The sequence below is a fragment of the Gouania willdenowi genome, chromosome 12, assembly GCF_900634775.1.
Source record: "Gouania willdenowi chromosome 12, fGouWil2.1, whole genome shotgun sequence".
In the NCBI taxonomy this organism is placed as follows: Eukaryota; Metazoa; Chordata; class Actinopteri; order Blenniiformes; family Gobiesocidae; genus Gouania; species Gouania willdenowi.
The window spans coordinates 15,001,378-15,018,324 of NC_041055.1; the positions used below are offsets into that span (position 1 = coordinate 15,001,378).

The 16,947-nt window shown below is 35.7% G+C and overlaps 1 protein-coding gene across 3 annotated transcripts in view; it reads left to right on the forward strand.

The window, feature by feature from the left end:
- The first annotated feature begins 2,930 nt into the window (after positions 1 to 2,930).
- Positions 2,931 to 16,947, forward strand: part of il11ra (interleukin 11 receptor subunit alpha) — a 62,261-nt gene continuing 48,244 nt past the window's right edge. For all 3 annotated transcript variants that reach the window (XR_003675286.1, XR_003675287.1, XM_028463496.1), the window contains exon 1: positions 2,931 to 3,060. The gene's annotated coding sequence lies outside the window, so the exon portion shown is untranslated. The remainder of the gene's footprint in view (positions 3,061 to 16,947) is intronic.

Below are 16,947 nucleotides of genomic sequence, written 5' to 3' on the forward strand. Positions count from 1 at the left end.
GAAATAGACATAATTTAACAGCTTTGTATAATTTAAATTTTTTGGTTTTTTAACAAACTGATTTAGTAACACAAAGTTGTTCAGTAATAAAATAATTGCTTTGAATGATGTTTTTTAATAGAAATTGGAAATTACCATGTATTTACTGGTACTAGCTATAGTAATGGCAATTCACATGCTTTATTTATCAGGGTCTGAAGTGTTTACCAAACATTGACCGACTGCCTCAGCTTAGCAAACATGCTTTATTTGTCTGATTTACATTAAAAGTGTCTCTGTGTGTATAAATAAGTGATCTTCTTACGCTTTGGACGTATTTAATTATGTGTTCTTGTGTAACTATCATACTGTATATATTACAAAACTGATGGCTTAGCATACATGAAACAATGTTATTTTAGTTACTGTTTTGTTCTCTTATCCAAAGCTACTCCTAAAACAATGTACGATAACGATACAATACAATATTTTTGATAAGGAAAAAAAATAGAATTACTTTTATTTGACTTGGGTATACTTACATAGGTATTACCTTTTCAGCTTAATTGAATATGAAAAATAAAATGAACCATACCAATAAATAATTCAATTCTTTCCTATTTTATAGTGTAAAAATTGACATTATGCTAAAAGAACACAAGACTGATGATTCATTACAACCCAATCATATCACCACAACATTCTTTAAAAAAATATTCCTATCTGTGCATGAGCTTTGCATTACAGTCTACACAACCCAGATTTAAGATATGTACTGTACGTGTTCTTTTTCAACATTATTAGCATGTCTACATTTTCTGGCAGCAATTAAGACATTTGTACTATGTTCACACTGCAAAGACACTCTCGCTTGGGACAGATGTAGTAGAGATGGAAAGGTATACTTCACACACACCCTTGCAATATTACACTACAACTTGTTCCATCGAGGGTATATCATTTGACGTTTTAATAATGTGATATATCATTGCACGAGATATAATTTTACCATTACTGTTAAACCCAACAAAAACTCATCTTTTATTATAATGTATTCACTTTATCTTAAAATTCTGAAACATCACATACAACTTCAGCCAACTGTACAACAATATATCAAACAACAGTATTACGGTAATGCTCTATCCATATGTCAACACTGCATGTTATAAACAGAAACATTGTGAGCAATGGTGTATATTAATGTAATGTGTTTTTCCACCTCCATTTTGATTTAATGAAGGGTAGATTACAGGTCACTGATTCAGATAATGAGATGTCCGTGATGTCAGTGATTTATGTGTTTATCAGGGTGAAGTCTATGAATGGATTTAAAGTATCCAGCTGCTCATTACTAGCATTAGATCAACGGAGATTGTTGATTGCTTTTCATTATAAGTTCTGTCTTCTGTTCAGACAATTTGGAACGACTGTGTGAATGAGCGGTGTTAAACTGGTAGTCAGCGGTTATTATATTGCAGTCGCTCTCCATTCTAGTGCCTTCTGAGATGTTAATCATAGATCTGTGAAGTGAGATGAAGTAACAGTTATGACTCTGCCGCTTTATTGGCTCTGGTTTTGGTTAAATGCAGAGAAAAGTAGGTGTAGACAGACTTCCAACTGTATTGTTGTTTTAGCCCTTGCTTGTACCAGTATTTGATATAGTCTTTGAAGTTAAAACAAAGACATTTTGTCGACCCGCTGATCTGCCTTTGATGTAGAAATTATTTGATGTTTCTCTATGTGCTGCACTTATTTTTATTCTTGTTCTTTGTTGTTGATTTTTTAAATTTATTTAAAACATGTATATTTTGTTTACAAGAAAGCTACTGTAAATAACCAAGGACAGACGATTTTAAGCTCAGTGCACACAAGCAAAGGAACAGGAAAATTCCTAATACTTTCTTATCTTCTAATCAACATTTGTATACAAAATTGTCTACAGTTAATTAATAATACATTTTTTATTAGATTGATAATCTGTGATTGCTATTGGCGGGACCATTTTCACTGATTAGTAATTGGTAATTTTGACTAAATAACGTGATTAAAGTAAAATATTTACATAACAATGACAAAGTGAAGACCAGTGTTACAAATGGCCACAATAACCTCAATTATTCTTCATTCATATATATATATATAATTGCCAAATTTCATCCCCCCAGAAAATAAAAATAATAATAATGATCATTTCAAAAGGTATAATACATTTGAAACACACCCTTTACAATCACTGTACATCTTTTCTCTTAATTAAAAATTAATATTGCAAATCTGTAACTATATCTCCTGCCCATATTTAAGCTTTTTTTTTATTGAGTTTTTTTTTTTTAAATGTATTTATATTTTCCCTCATTACATTGATTCTTTTTTTTTTTTTTTTGCATATGTAATAATTCTTGTTCTATTCTATATAATGCTATTGTGTTGTTTGCAGATTGTGTTCTTTGGTTTTAAGATTTTTTGTTACCGACTAGCTGAACCAAACTGGAAAGTAGAAATTTCCTTGAACCTTTTATATTTTATTTTAACTTTTGATTAAAGTGTTTTGCATTGCTTTTGGATTTTGCACCATTGTTGTCGTTTTTGTTCCCACAGGCCATTTGCACTATAACTGTAGGTGCTATATTGTATTATTCACATTTTATATATATATATATATATATATATATATATATATATATATATATAAATCCACTCAAATAATAATGTAACACTTCAGAGTTCCAGCCTTGGATGTTTTCCTCCAAACCACACACTGTTTTTCAGAGCTTGGATCAGTGCTGTCAGCTCAGCCTCCATTAATCTCTTTAGTTTGGCCCGCCCACGCTTTCACAATGATTGACAGACTGCTCATCCAACGAGGCGGTAGCAGACATTGTCTGCACCGCCCCCTCCTCCTCCTCCCCCTCCACCTCCATTCCCTATTCCACTCCCTATCCGACTTTTGTTGCTCTCCTGTCCCGCTTGTCTGTGACGGCTCTCCGCGGGAAAACACGCTGAAGTTCGCGTCGAAACAACCAGCCATGGCAGACAACAACGCGATACCGCCTGCTTGACTCAGGGAGGTATTTCAAGGTGAGTTTGTGCTGCTTGTAGTAGTAGAGGGGAGTAGTAGTAGTAGCAACAGGGGAGCTGGGGGCAGGAAAGGAAAGGAGGGGAAAAGTTTCTCCGCCTCAGTGGTCGGGGCTGGAGTGGAGTGGGCCAGTGTACCGTAGCTCCTCTCATTCATTTTCATCATTAACAAGCCTCCTGTACTAATACAACCAGCAGTAGTGTTACATAATGTTTATCATACTCATGTGTTTGAGTTAGCTTTCTCCTAGTCTTTCAAATTAAATATTTTTTGTTGTTGACAATTTTTTAAATATGAATACATCATTGAAAATGAACAGCCTGTTAAACTTTGTAATTAGTGAAATGAATGGCACAGGAATTATGTATGATGATTAGGGATGTCCCGATCCGATATTGATATTGGATATCAGTCCGATATGAGCCAGAAAACGAATATCTGGTTTTATCGGACTGCATCTAAAATCGCCGATATAATATGTATTGTTTTTTTGGATTTATTTTTTTCATTATCTTCCATTTTATTTTTTTTAATTTATATTATTAAATCATAGAATATTCGTATTCTAATAGGTTAATTATTAGGCGTGTCCCGATCCAATGTCGATATTGGATATCGGTCCGATGTCAGCTTGAAAACGAATATGGGTTTCAAATTTCCTGATTTTTTATTTTATTTTTTATTTTTTGCTATTCATTTTTTATTTATTTTATTCAATTGTAGACTACTGTGGATATTATGTTGAAGAAATAAAAAGAAAGAAAATCGCTATCGCAATATTGATGAAAAAAAAAATCGAAATTAGATTATTTTCCAAAATCGTTCAACCCTAATATGGACCATTGTCTAGTGCAGGGGTGTCCAACCCTCTTTTAGATGTTTCCCGTCTTCCAACACACCTGATTGAAATGACCAGGATCGTTATCAGGCTTCTGTGGACCTTGATGATGAGTTAATAGGGATGTAACGATTAATCGTAAGGCAGTTAAAAATCGATTCATAGGTATCACGATTCACATCGATACTGTTTTTTTATCCAGCAGAGGGCGCTATCCAGAAGTGTTGGCAGCGGGCGGAATCTGCTAATACTTTCTTTCTAGCTGCCTTCTACTTTTAAACATGTTCATAAATGATTCCTTACCCCTTTAGCACCAAAAAATATCTGTAATATTACGTGAATATCTGTAAAAGTCACATTTTTCTCGTAGTTCTGTCTGCTCGCGTAGCATCTCTTCTTCACTACAAGATATCTGCATGCCAACCGACCAATGGGTTACCAGCGCCCTCTGCTGGTCCAAACAATTATCTCACCTAAATACAGTGAAATGTTTTTTTTTTTTTTTTTAAATCCAATTAAGGCACAAAATTCATTTTCAGTTGCACTTTTAAAAATAATTATTATGCAGTTTTGCATTGTTTACTATAGAACCAGAATTTTAATTAATAGGCTTCTTCATTATTATTATTATTCCTTTATTTATTTCATTCAAGATTTATTTTTAAATTGCATTGTTTTGAATAGTTTATCAAGGGATTCTTTTGACAATGAAAAACAAAAAAATAAAGGAATATTTTTCAGTCATAATTTTTCTACAGTCCCATTTTGTAAAATAAATCGTGAGAGAATTGTATCGTGAACCCAGTATCGTGAATCGAATCGTATCGGGAGTTGAGTGAATCGTTACATCCCTATGAGTTAATCATTTGAATCAGGTTTGTTGGAAAAGGGAAACGTCTAAAACATGCTGGATTGGGGCCCTTGAGGACCAGGGTTGGGCACCCCTGTTCTCGTGTCTACAGAGAGTTTGACACCCTGGAACTGAACCATAATAAAGCTTTAGCTTCTAACTTCTTCATGAGCTGCCCTAAAAGTAGAACATTATACAACACACTGTATAAGTATTGCAAATATTAAGGGGCAATAAAATAATTCCCAAAAAAGATACTAGCTTGTATTTTTTTATGTTGTATACAAAATTTGCAAACCACATGACATTCAGTTCAAGTGTGAATTGTTGAAGCTCCCTGCCTAGTGCCTATGCTCAGTCTCTTGGTGCTTTCAGGTCTCGCATGGTTCTTCAGCATTTTCACACAGTTACTGTATGTCTTCAGCGAGTTAAATGTTTTTGCAGTTGGATTTCAAAATATTTAAATGACTACTTGACTAACACAGAACTTTCCACAGCTTTGTCTTGCAAAACTCCTCAGTTAATTGTCCGGTTGCTCCAAGGAGAACCATGCAATACGTTCTGAGGTTGTGGCTGGATCTGGACCATGTGCTGTCATATATGCTTAAGCTATTACTGGGTAAATATTGAAACATTAGGCTTTATTTAGACTTCTCATATTATTATGTTTTACAGTGCAGTGTACTCTAGTGCTAATCAGTGGCCAAATTATGTCCTTGTAGAGTTTGCTTTTTATCTACAGTTCACTTAAACCCAAACGTAAGGACGTGATAGATCTGGAAAACAACTGTATGGTATTTATTTGAAAAAAAAAAAACTAGCATTATTTTAGATATCAGACAAATAAGGTTGTAAAAAATGAGTAAACGATGAGTAATTGTTTTTCTATATTTCCTTCTTTCACAAGAGGTTTGTTCTTTCAAACTTGGCAAAGCCTCGTTTAGCTTTTCTGCTTCAAAATACAGATTCTCACTTGACTTGAGTCTGAATGAAGTGCATAATGGCAACCTCAAGCACTTGACCATGATATAAACAAGATTTTTAGTATATTTAAACACAGCCAACTTCTAATTAGGGCCGTATAGTAGAGGTTAATGCTCCGAGTATACAATTACAAATAAATAGTGCGGTGTACAAGAACTCATTTGGCGTAAGGGAAAGCGAGAGATAGCCCTACTGCAGATGTGCATTCCTGAAGCCAGTGGAGTGATGGAGCCTTTAAATAGAGCTCAACAGGAATGCAAACAGAGCAGGCAGAAAGATGAAGCCTGAGGGCATCTGGGTAGTGGAAGAGTGAAGGTAGGTGACGGAACAGTTGGGAGATCAACAATCTAACTTTTACTAAAAAAGACAAAAACAGGAGAGTATGTTGTAATGTCTCCCTATAAAATCAAATTGGGGTCAAAGTTAATTCATAGCAAAGGGTGCAGACTGGAGTCGAGCTGTTAAAGTCAAAAGGTTGATTAAAAGTGTGGCGTCGTACTCACTAAAACTATTGTGACGTCACTTATGGGCTCGTGTTTATTTTATGGAGAGGCGGAGCCTGATTCTCGTAAAACAGCAAGAAGCCAAATCTAAGTCAGCTTTTCGCCTTGTTTATGCAAGCAAGCTTTTATCAGTCTTTTGTTTCTGGAGGCCACGACTAACATTAGGACATGACAGATGTAACTCAGAGTTTAACATGTTACATTGAAGCATGTGTATTCATATTCAGTCATGTGTTAAAGCCACAGGTTTGCTTTGTGTGGGAGTGTGTTTAGTTTCCAGATGTTTCCTGTTACCTGGCGTTGTGTACATGTTGTGCACTGGGGATGCAACATCTATCAACACCTTTTATATACTGTAGTTGCAAATAACAGTTGTTGATACATGACATTGTACTTGAGTATAGAAGAACAGACCAGACTTTTGAGGTGGTATTATTTAGGATGTTTTTTAACCCTGGTGTGTGTTTTGCAGTTCTCTTGCAGAGAAAATGAATAACAGTTGTTTGTGGCCCCTTCTTGTTGAATCTGCATCATTTATAATTATGTTTCTCTCTGTTGGATCTAAAGTCGGATTAATCCAAGGGATCAGGTTTGGCTTTTTCTGAATGTCCTAACAGAGTGCAGTTCTTGTGTCCTTTTGACCACCAGTATGAAAATATATCCGTAAATGCGGGTTGTTTACTTCTTGGAAGTTTAGGGCTTGTGGGTCCTTATAAAATTAAAACATGGACCAGTTTGGGGGGATATAACACTCAATAATAACGTAATGACAATACTTTGAATGTGCCTTCAGTTTTATCCTGACTCACTATTGCAGCTTTTAAGAGCTTTAGTTAGCAATAGAATAACTTCAGTTAGCCTTGTGAAGTGAACAAGGACAAACAACACTATATTTTGGAACTGAAGTACTCATAGAATCATATTATGTTGTGTGAAATCGACAGCATTGAAAGACATTATGACTCGTTTTTAACTCCTCCTCTTTTCTGTTTTAAAATTCCCTAAATTTCGTTACCCATTTCCACATCACGTGAACGTGTTCTGTTTTTTTTACCCCCAATTTATCGTTTTTCCCTGTTTAGATGAATTTACTGAAAACCTCCTGAAATCGTACCAAGCATGCTAAAAGTGGTTAACTACTGTTTATCAATTTTTAGAGGTGTCCCGATATCGATATAGGATATTGGTCCGATAATAGCCTGAAAACGAATATCGGATTCAAATTTTCTGATTTTTTATTTTTATTTTATTTTATATAATTGTAGAATACTATAGATATTATGTTGAAGGTGAACTTTTTTTGTAACCAATTGGTTAATAATAAATGGGTCAATTTTTCTCATCCCTTCTGTTGCTGACTATTGTTCTTTGTTTGAGTAACATCACGTGATCAAACCTTTTCTAACATTCCACACTACAAAATAAGTCATTATAATGTTATAATTTTTTTCATTAAAGAAAAGAGAGAGAGAGAGAAAAAAAAAAAATGTATGTATGATTTATACTGATATCGGATCTATATCGATATCGGTCGATACGATCGGAAATGAAAAAAATCCCTAACATCCATCATTTTACAGTATGTGCTTTAGATATTTATGAAAATGGGAACGTTAGACTGAAATCCACATGAGCCACACTAGACCCTCAGCCTCCCGTTTACCGAGAAAAATAGAAATGTGTGATATGGTTCCAAAACATTATTTGTGAAATTTTTAATTACAGTTTTGCATGAAATCCCACACAGCCGTGTGATTGGAGGTGTAATGTTTCTGCCATGGCATGTCACCAGGTAAACTCATCACCAGTTCAGCTAATACACCACATGCTAACTAGCGGTGAGTATTGGCAAGGATGTTGTAGGGCTGGGCGGTATACCGGTTCATACCGAACACTGGTACGTATATATTTTTATGTAATTTACTGCCGTACCAGTGTATTTGATTACGCAACGTTGGGAATGCTACGCTGCGCCACGTTTTAGATTGGACCCTTTTCAAGGTTGCACAGGGGGAAGGTAAACAGTAGCGCTCTGGTGTTAGTTACGATGTAAATGGTTTAGAAAGACATTGAAAGCTTTGAAGCTGCAGAACTAGTTGAACTTGTAATTTATGTGTACTTATTTTTAGGGATGCACCGAAATGAAATTTTGTAGCCGAAGCCGAATAAAATATAAATGCTTGACCGAATATCGAATGCGGTTAGGTTTTTCACTATTTTTTTTGATAGTGCCTAAATAGCCTAGAATACATTTTTAGACATGTTTTTTAAAGAAAGTAAATGTTTATTGAATATTCTGACATTTTTTTTTATATTCCACTAGCCTTTGCTTTTTAAAAAAATTGCACAACAAAGTTTTTCATTTATATTAGCCCTTCAAATAAAACAGAACATGCGTTCCAAAAAAAAAACTTGCATTAAAGGGGAGGTAAGATGAAAAAAATCACTAAACCTAAGGTCGAATGTGGCTTTTTTTGCAATATTTGGCCGAATATATTCGCTGGCTGAATATTTGGTGCATATCTGCTTATTTTGTGTGTTTTAGTCGTCTTTTGTATTTTTATTTTTTTTTTTTTGAGTAAATATGTGTTTTTGCTGTTTAATGTTTTTGGAGTCATTTGGAGTAATTTTGCTGTTTTGTTTTTGGAGTCCTTTTGTGTGTGTTTTTTACTCAATTTGTGTATATTTCTGTTATTTAGTGTGCATTTTTAGTCATTTTCTAAATTATTCTCTAATGTTGTGTATTCCTGTTGACATTTTGTAGGGGTTTTTTGAGTCATTTCATGTATATTTGTTGTTATTTTGAGTTTTTGGTTTCATTTGTGTATTTTTGGTGTTACTTTGTACTATTTTCAGTTATGTTTTTGTATATTTGTATGTTGTAATATTATTATTAAATAATGACATTATTATTGTATTATTATTTCAGTATTCTACAATATTCACTCATTCTGAGTAAAATAGACCATCCTAAGTCTACTGCAGTAATTCCTCTCTCAACCAGTAGAAAATCCCCTAATTATGCATGCAAAAATAAATAAATAAATACCGTCATATACCGTGAAATTGTTAGAATTTTGAAAAATACCATGATATACATTTTTGGTCATACCACTCAGCGCTAGGATTGTGCAATACGATATGTATCACGATACTTGGGTCACAATACGATATTAATCACAATATATTGCAATATTCTATCCAGTTAATATCAAAATTAAACATACAGATGAAAAATCAAGTTGCTGTATATGTTCATCAGAAGATATGGATCATTCAAAGGACAAATTGAGTCAAACCTATTTGCTTCAAAGCATTTTATTTATTATTAGTGTTTTTGGATATTTTCACAGAAAAAAAATGCAGTGTTATACACTGCCATCATAAAATAACATGTTTCTTTTCACTGAAACTACTGTGTAGAAGTCTCAAAGTAACCATTACAACATGACAGCATTGTAACAATTGTAAGTCAGAACATTAAGGATAAAACACACTGAGTTACTGACAATGCACAAAAATAAGAAAAAATAATTTCTCCTATTGTGTCCCTTTAAACACTGATCTGAACAGATTATATGAAAATAAAATGCCTGTGCAATGTCTCCAGCAGTGGAAAACATATGTCCACGAAAATGTGAAAAGGAAAATATTGATTAAATATCAGAGAAAAAAGAATTTTTTTTTTTTTTAGTTGGTTAAAAATAAATAAATAAATAAATAAATAAATAAATATATATATTGATTTAAAATCGGCACCCAAAAAATTGCAATATATCATGAAATCAATATTTTTTACACCCCTTATTATATCCCTGTCTTTGTACCAGTGGCTTTTCAGATTTGTGTGCAGTCATAATATCTGGACCACTTGTTCATCACTTCAGAAGATTGTCTGCATTCATTTTCAATAACAGGATAACATGATCACTACTTCAACCTTAACAAAGAGGATTATGAGCGGAATCGAACATTATCCATTTGTCACATTTTCTAGACATTCAGTGAGCTATTTTCCGGTGGAAATATTGCACATAAATGATTGATATTCTCCCAAAAACAAGCATTTGTGGCATTTCCGTTTCATATTGGGGCTCGATTTTAAATAAAGAGAGAGAAAGATAAAATAAAGCAAACAAAGCAAAACATAGAAAATCAGAAGCCCTACATTGGACATAGGGAACTTTGTGTAACATGTAATACGTTACTTTGTTTCAATGTTGGAGTTTAAATTAACAGGACTATGTGCCTGAATACTGACTCTTTTAAGTTTTGGTCATAACTTGTCAGCTTGATTTCATTGAGTATGGGGCTCATTTGAGTCCAGCTCAACTCCAAGCACTTCATTTGAGCTTGAGAGGGGTACTGTTATTGGCCTGTGTTTTTGCTTTTGCTTGATTCCCTGCAGACGGATCTGGCTGGCAGCTCAAATCTCTCCTGTAGCCTTGGCCAAAAACCACACGCACACATGCACACACACTCACACACACACACTGGCTCATACAGACCTTGACACAGATCTATGCATGCATATGTGCTTCACAAGTAAAGATGATCCAAAAGGTTTTGTGTGTGTGCGTGCGTGCACACAAACTTAAACACATCCATACCCCGTATCCACACTCATATTTCAGTCACACAGAGGTTCCATAGCAATCAACTTTAAATTATAAAGAAAGCTGCTCCAAGAAATGGAGCTCTGTGTGCCAGGTTTGAGCCTGCTCTACCACTGTGTGTGTGAGAGGCAGAATAAAAGTCAGCTCTTGATATCGGACCAACATCGAGGGGCCTTGAGTAGGGTATTTCTTTGGGCTGCTGTTTTTACACATGCCTCACTTATTATTGCTGAGAGCTCTGTTTTCTCTATAGTTTAGGAGTTTTCAAGATTCAGTTACACGATATGTACAGTATATACCTCAAACCTGGCTCGTCACTTCTCTAGCTCTAAACCACAAGGTCAAACCACTTAAACAGAGTGGGCTCGTGGTGCTGGAACCTGTTTCTCTGTCTGAGGTGGCTTTACAAATAATGGAGAAGATATTGTAGTATTGTGAAAAGAGACTTGTATGCTACAAGAACCGATACTCTAGGGGAAGCTGAGTGATGGTGGAAAAAATAATGGCTTTGAAAACACAAGCAAAGATGCAAAGAATCAAAATTCTCTACATCTGCTTCAGATAATGTAGCTTAAATCACAGCATAGCCAATCCCTTGATAATTAAAACCAAATGTGTTGAAAAAAATCAAAAGGTCAAAGAACAGAATTGCCATGTTTTAAAGTGAAAATCTATGAAATCCAAGTTCAAGTTCTCTTTGTTGTCCCACTAGGGTAAATTGGTTTGCATCACTTCTCACATATAAAACAAAAAAGAACATAATATACAAAGGACGAGAGATAAAACATATCGCAAAAAAGAACTCCAAAAAATTTGCAAATATATACAATTAAATCCAAGCAGATATGTCTCATAAATGCAAATTAATCTTCAAAGTGCTAAGTGCCATTAGGGTGCTTCACAGCCATTGCTTTTACAGTGCGAGTGTGAAAATAATGCAGCTCAAAAATTGATTCATGAATACTTCTTTTCTATTAACTCTGAAACCTGCAATATCCCAAACTGCGATCTACAAGTCTCGATGCGTTAATCCAGCATGCTTATCTTACCACACATTCCAGCGTCATCTTTGCATGCCTTTATTTGTCTCTGATATGTATATCCACATGACTTTACTACCATGGCATAGATAGACTGTTGTTGTTAGTTAATGACAATTGAAGCATAGTGAGGAATCACACCAGTGTAGAAATAACGGTGCAGCTGCTGTTCTTAACAAGGATATGCCAAAACCGTGTTGATTTTTAGTTACATTACAAAGCTAGATTGTGGTGCTCGGGTGATAAATTCATTTAAGTAAACAATACAAAACATTTCTAGGGACTTCAATTTTCCATGATCACTGAAAACAAACCGAGAACATTCTCAAACGGAAAAAGCCATCTGAACCAGGTTTTTTTTTTTTCTCTATCTAAAATCTAGCCCCAGTATGACATGGAATTACAGCCATTGCATGTTTTGGGATGGCTAATATTATACATTTACACACTATTTTCCCCTAGAAAACTTGTGACTGACTGTCTAGTAAGTGTAGCAAACAGACTCATATTTCCAATTTTGCTCATTACTTCATTCAAAATTTCATGCTACATGTTACTGTTCAACTAGTGATCAAGTTATCCTGTGACTGAAAATGAATGCAGAGTTTCATCTCCAGTGTGTTTTCAATGTTGGTGTATCAGCTGAACTGATGTTGAGTTTACCTGGTGACACGTCACCTGCAGTCACACAGTTGCATGCGCTTTCGTGCAAAATGTAAAGGTGATTCGCCAGTTAGTGGAAGTTAAGTTTCACAAATAATGTTTTGGGACCATATCACGCTATTTTTTGAGCACCAAAAGTGTTGCGAACAGACAAGTTAGCGCTCTCGCATCTCAGCGTAACTCTCCCGACTTTTGTACATCGTAGGAAGCATATAAATTTAAAATGAACAACAGTAGTTGACCCTGGTAAACCATATTTAGCATGTTTTCTTTGATTTCGGGAAGTTTAACACGTCAGCGTACCTGCAATACTGTATCTTTCAGCTATGTAATCAAGGTAATTCCTTGAAATAGCAAACAAGCAGCTCATATTGCAATGGTTTTAGTATGATTATGAGTGTGTGTGAAGGCAAACTTAATTGCACAATGGCCCTTGTAGTTTTCTGCAAAATTACCATCTGAAATGTATAGTGCATTTGGCCTATTGCAGTGTGGAATATGAAAAGAGGGCTAGCCAGGGAGATTTTCATATTTTTGCTTTGCAGTAACTTTCAATACAAAAGCAGATTTACAGTTGGTTGTTTGCCCAACTAATGTGGTGAAATACTAATTCTGTTACAACTATATTTGAGCACATACTGTAGATCCAGCACCTTGTTTTGGAAGTGGTTCATTAATGCAGATTTACATTGCTGTCTCAGTGGGGTTTATTTTTAAAGTCTGAGGGAGAGTTGAGAAAAAGCACTTAGTCTAGTGTTTCTTCTCTGCATGGAGTTTTTCCAAGAATTTTGGACGGGAAGTTGATTGTCTCCTCTGTGGCCTAGATAACTGCCCCAGACTTTTCCAGATTTCAGTTTATTTTGTTTTTGTAGTGTAGGTTGTTACAATCCTGTAATTCTTTGTATGGTACTAAATGCAGCATCTAAGTATGGCTCATTCATCAGTGCCATCAACTACATTGCTTTGGCTTTGACTCACAAAGGCTACAAATATTTTAAACCAAGGATCATAGACTCTGTCTTGTTTAAGGTTATACCGGAAAGGTTCAAATGTGAAGATACCTTGTGGTGTATTTGACTGAAGAATTTGTGTTACTAGTGGCCTCTTACAAATAGTCTGGCTACAAACAAATATGTCAGTTCTACTCTTCAGGGCATCTCATGGATGTCTAAATTAGAGTTGACAATTTCATTTAATTAATTTCACTAAATGACAAGAAGAAAAAAGCTATGACATATTTCAGATCCTTTTAGGGCACGTGTCGAACGTATCCGAAACCTATAGAGCATCTATTTTGGCCCGCAGGAAATAGTAAAAATGACAGAGAAAACGTGAGTCGTGTAAATCACCAACCAATTCAGTTGTAGATATCTCAGTCCCTTCAAATACACACACATTCAGTGAAACTCCACAATATTTATCAGGGCTCACAGTTTTCCCATGCTTGTATCACATGATTGCAGGTGTTTTTAACCTCAAATTGTTTAAAGAATTCTCAATGTTTACAAAATCCAAACTTTTTCCTCAAATTAGTACACATAATTTACCTAAATTACATTAAAATTGGTCACGAACGTAAGGATTTTTTAGTGAAGACCCTGCAGGGACTGAGATCTGCCACTAATTGCTTGCTTATTGTTGGTGCCTTACATACTTTATAAATAATTTATATCAATGTTATAATGTGGCCCACTTCAGATTGAACTGCTTCATGTTTGACTCCTGAACTAAAATTAGTTTGACACCCCTGCTTTAAGGTATGCAACCTTCAACAATACACTTTCAGACATTAGATTGCTATTGATTTCTTTTAATTGTTTGGAAATTAAGTGTGACACTAAAAGCAGAATCTATGGCCAAGTCCTTTGGTGGTTGTAGACAAAGTGGAACAGTGGGTGTATAAATGTTTAAGTCTGTTTGTAAAAGGCAGCATTCCTCACTTGGCTTGACTGTGAGATTAGTTCAATGTAGTTGTTTGAGACCGAGAGGTGAGGCTCTGTCAGCCTGTTATCAAACACTGGGTGTGTGTGTGTGTGTGTGTAAGTATGTTGCAAAGTGGCCACTATTTTTACCTGCATGTTGTTATATAATTAATTAGCTTGTCACTTTATATTATGTAACACTCATTTAAAATCTAGTGGGAAATTCTCTTGGGTAACAACCGCATGTCTGTGCATGTGCATCATGCGTGTGTGTGCGTGCATGCTTGTGCATCTGTATATCGACAAAATTGTTTCCTTCTTCCCAGGCTCTGTTTTTCTAACTTGTCTTTATCACTTTCTCTCCATCTCTGTCTCTCTATCTTCTACCTCTATCGTCTGCCTCCTGATGTCCCGATGCGGCTACCGTAATGTTTGTTGTTTTTATGGAGCGTTAGCAGTCTTAGAGGTAGATGAATGGACGCTATCGAGCATGGTGATTTTTATCGGATTTGGCAGGCAGATGACAAGAGACAAATGAGAGGAAATCTTAAACTACACATGCCATTTATTTCAGACAACATTCACACAGGTGAATTTTTCTTGTCACAAAGCCGAGGATAAGGTTCACCTGTGCAAAACTTTGATCAATTAGCTATAAGATTGAAACGCTCGAATAGTTTTGCACATTAAAATGGAATGACTGACTGACTACTGTGTTTATTTAATCTAATTTGTTGAGTTGTCGAGGCTGTGTGCCAAATTAGTGATAATTTCATCTATATTTACAATATTTGTTTTTCAAAATGTATTACAACTATATTCCACAAATGTGGCTATTGGCTGATGCCGTGTTCACACCAGATGCGTCACGAAATGTTTGTGCGACCAGATTACATACAAAGTCAATGGATAGATGCGGCCCAGAGACCCTTTGGCGTGAAGGAGAATCATTGCGGTAGTAGCAGGTAAAAGTTCTCTCTGTAGTCTTCTTCTTTGAAAGTCGGCACTGAGCTAGGATAGCATTAGCCACTAATCACACCGGCTTTTTTCACTGGTGGTTTATGTTTATGAGAGGAGAAAAAGGAGCGCAGCTCCTCGCTTCTGCAGGCAGTGAAACTCGCCGAGTTGGATGTGTCGTTGGTGGGCGGTGCTTCACTTCAAACGTGCATATGAAGTGAATGGGAAAATTTTTTGATCCCGCGACACATGTGGAACGTTTCTTGCGGCAGATGCATCCGGTGTTAGTTTTAAGATATGTGTAAAGATAATCACATTATGTCTACAAAGACACTAAACATTCAACAGCAAGTGTGTATATTTGGAAGTTGGGGCAATTTAACACTTTTAAAGGTTTAGCCTTTAAAACATTGTTTATTTGAGGAAAGCACAGTTTCTCTGCTCTTGCCTTTGATCTTTAACAGACCCTCATAATCTGCCTCCAGGTTTGCATACATATATGGGACACGTACACACAATGATAAAAGTGGCTCGAAATCAACAAGCATTGAAACCAAACCATGGTGGCACACTGTTTGCTATCTCAAGCAGACTAGATGAATAGTCCCCTGTTTGATATGGTGGAACAGTCTGATGAGGCACGCTGTCTTCTCATTGTGAAAGAAACTTTGTTATAGCCAGGGTTGCATCCTGTTTCCAGCAATCAGAACATATTAAGGTTGTTTGTTTCTTCTCGCTCTCTGTCAATTACAATCTAACTGGCTTTGTGAGCTGTGTGAGTTCATATGATAAATGGTGGCCTTTTATCTGACATTGCTTTGAGCAGTCACACTGTTGCGACTGCTTACAAGTACCTGTACTAAAGTGCAGATGATCTTTTGGTTTTCACCTCGGCTCGGTTTACATTTGCAATGTTTGCCTTTGACTGAATAGCAGCACTGTTGATCACCCAACTTACACTAATGTTCCACACTGTAAGTGTCTGTGTTTGGCTTTAGTTTGTTGGCCTCACTATACTGGTTCTGTTTACTTTAGTTGAATTTATTTTCTGAGGTAATGTAAGATTTTGATAAAGGTTGAATAAAAAAAGTGATTGATTGCAAAAATCCATTAGCACATGCTTTGCTAAGTTCTAAAGTAAGGCTGAACGATTTACCTTAATCGCATCGATATTGAGGTGTGATCAGATGCTGAGGTTTTTTATTCTATCTCCATCATTTGAGTGATATATATGTTCACCAATCAGAATCGCAGAGAAATGCCTTCCTAGGCTGCTGACCAATCAGAGATGGTTACAGGACACACGGTTGTATGCGCTGCAGCGAGTCTCTGAGTGCACTAACAACAACTACACTAGGGCCCTATAAAAATAACAGAATCACGGAATCAGCCAATGAAAACGGAATCTACTGTTGAACGCAGCAATGGACAGAATCAGGTTGAAACGCCATCACTGTGAGGAAAAGGAAATTCTTTTTTTATGCGGCTTTGTCCTCCCCACTCTCATTCTGGCCAC